The sequence below is a fragment of the Magnolia sinica genome, chromosome 9, assembly GCF_029962835.1.
Source record: "Magnolia sinica isolate HGM2019 chromosome 9, MsV1, whole genome shotgun sequence".
In the NCBI taxonomy this organism is placed as follows: Eukaryota; Viridiplantae; Streptophyta; class Magnoliopsida; order Magnoliales; family Magnoliaceae; genus Magnolia; species Magnolia sinica.
The window spans coordinates 50,317,705-50,320,857 of NC_080581.1; positions in this window are offsets into that span (position 1 = coordinate 50,317,705).

Genomic DNA, 3,153 nt, shown 5'->3' on the forward strand with positions numbered 1-3,153 from the left:
GTCCGCCATATGGTATCAACATGCTTCATGATGGTAGCCCGTATGAGTATTCAATGTTGTAAGTGCTATAGTTTCTATCCCTGTTTGTTGTCAAATTTGTAGTGTCAAAATCACTATTATACTCTGTTATATATAACTTGCATAAGTGAAGCTCTCTCATAAACAAGCTAAGCTCACAACAAGCAAAGCTCAAGATCTTGAATGAAAGAACTGCTCACAAGACTCAAGCTGAAAAGAAAGTACAAGGCAAGACTCAAGCTGAACTCAAGAATCAAGTTGAAAGTCAAGCTGAACTCAAGACTCAAGCTGAAACTCAAGCCACTTTCAAGATTGAGCTACTTCAAGGTTTAATCTACATCAAAACTTCAAGGCTCATTCTTCATAAGTGAGCTGCTAAATGAAAGTCAAGCTGAACTATTATACTCTGTTATATATAACTTGCATAAGTGAAGCTCTCTCATAAACAAGCTAAGCTCACAACAAGCAAAGCTCAAGATCTTGAATGAAAGAAATGCTCACAAGACTCAAGCTGAAAAGAAAGTACAAGGCAAGACTCAAGCTGAACTCAAGACTCAAGTTGAAAGTCAAGCTGAACTCAAGACTCAAGCTGAAACTCAAGCCACTTTCAAGATTGAGCTACTTCAAGGTTTAATCTACATCAAAACTTCAAGGCTCATTCTTCATGGTCTCTTGTTTCAATGTCCATACTTCATGATTGAGGTTTGTTTGACCATAGGATGACCTTAGAAGTAGGTCATTTCGGATACATAAGCCGAATGTTATTTTACATGTGATTGGTCTGTTCTTCGACTAGTCCTAGGCCTTCTTCGACTAGTCCTAGACTTGCTTCGACCAGTCTAAGATATTCCTCGACCAGTCGTAAGTTTGTTACAAATTCCGGATAAAATCTGTTAGCCTTCGACTAGTCCTGGAATCTGTTCGACCAGTCGTAGGAACAGTGTCGACTGATCTTCGACCAGTCGTACAACCTTCGACTCAAAGTCCAGCGATGGTTTACAGGACCTACGACCAGTCGAAGGAAACCTACGACCAGTCGTAGGTGACCTATAACCAGTCGTAGGAGAGCTACGACCAGTCGTAGGAGAGTCAGAGCATATCCCGTCGGATTTTTCAAATATCTGTTGTTGCTTCGACTAGTCGAAGAGCACTCTAGACTAGTCGAAGACCCGATCTTCTCACCTATAAATAGTGCACCAATCTCAGAAGAAATCATTGATTTAATTAAAGTATTCAAGCCAATCTTCGTCGAACTTCTGAGAGATAATTATGTGCTCCATCTAAGCTAAGTGTGCTTATTTAATATTCTCTTTCCTTAGCTTTATTTTAATTGATTTTGTTTCTTATATTCCAATCTGATTTGATAAAGAGGAATTATTATTCCCTTTCTTTGGAATCAAAATCAATTAAGGCAAGCCCTATTTGGTTTAATTTAAAATCTATTAGAATTAGAATCATTGTAATCAAGTACTGGACATTGAACTTGGACATTCAATCATCTACTTTGATTTGGTTCTACCGGGCTGCTACAACGAAGGAGATTTTAAGGTATTTTACATATTGTAAATTCCTTTCTATTATTTTAGTTTCTTTCAAGATTTGCCAGAAAAATCTTATTATTTTGGTTATCTGAGGAAAGCCAGGAAAACTCAGAAGTGGGGTTTTTTTAATTGTGTAAGCCCACATACAAAGACACAATTGTAAGGGTTTTGGGTGAACCTGGGAAAACCTATTTTTAGTGAACGCTAATATCCCCTGTGTGAGGATATTAGGAGTGGAGTAGCATTTTGTGTGGCTGTTGTATAATAGTTGGTGAACACACAGGCGAACCACTATAATCCCTTGAGTTGTGGTTGATTGTTTTATTCTTCTAATTTTTTATTCTTTTTGTGGGATGTATGTATGGTGGTGAATGTTGTAATTATTTCAAGCTTTGTGAGAATGTTGTAATAGCTTAGAATTTACTTTCTGTTATTCCTTTATAAGCTTGATTTTCAATTTCATTTGAAAGTTGTTCCAGCAAGGTTGCCCTGCCATTTTTATGGTGTATGGCTGTCCCTAGAACAATACATCTTTAATTACAAGTTATTTCAATTCAGTTTATATTTATTTTTGTATTCCTCTTCGATTTGAGACTTGATACAAAGACCTTTCTAGAAATAAGGTTGTCCTACCATAAACTCTATTTTTGGTGTAAGGTTGTCCTTAGAATAACGTTTGTATCAACCTCTCAAGATCTGAATTTTGAGGTTATTTTTCTTTCCTGCATTGTTATTTAATTTGGCTATCATTTTCTTTATTATTCCGCTGTTATAAGTTTTTATTTGGCATTGTCCTATTCACCCCCCCTCTAGGACATATAGCTTGGCCTTTTCAAGTGGTATCAGAGCCTAATAGCTCATTTTATTTTTTTTGGATTTAATTCCTGAGCTAACGATTTAAGCTATTTAAGATGTCAAATTTTGATAGCCTTTCAGTCACTAGGCCTCCACCCTTTAATGGCTCCAACTATGCTTATTGGAAAGTCAGAATGAGGATCTTCCTCAAATCAATGGATGAAAATGTGTGGCAAGCCACAGTGACTGAATGGAATCCTCCTATCATGGAAGTTACTGGGGTTGATGGTTCAAAATCTATGAAAACCACACCATATTACCAATGGACCACCGTTCAGAAAAGTGAGAGTAGTGCAAATGCTAAAGCACTAAATGCAATTACTTGCGCACTATCACCAGATGAGTTCAAAAGAATCATCTCTTGTGATACTGCAAAGCAAGCTTGGAATGTATTAGAAATGACACACGAGGGTACTACAATTGTCAAAAAATCTAAAGTCCAACTCCTCATAACCAGATTTGAAGAAATTCATATGGAGGAAAATGAAATGTTTATGGACTTCTACACTAGATTGAATGACATTGTAAACTCAATGTGGGGTCTTGGCGATAAAATCCCAGAAAGTAAAGTGTGTGCAAAAATACTACGCTCACTTCCTGAACGGTTCAATTCTAAAGTAACCGCAATCCAGGAACTTCGTGATACGGATAATATGAGGGTTGAAGAACTAGTTGGTTCTCTACAAACCTACGAGTTAAACTTTAAAGCTCCTAAAGGTAAATCTATCACGCTAAAATC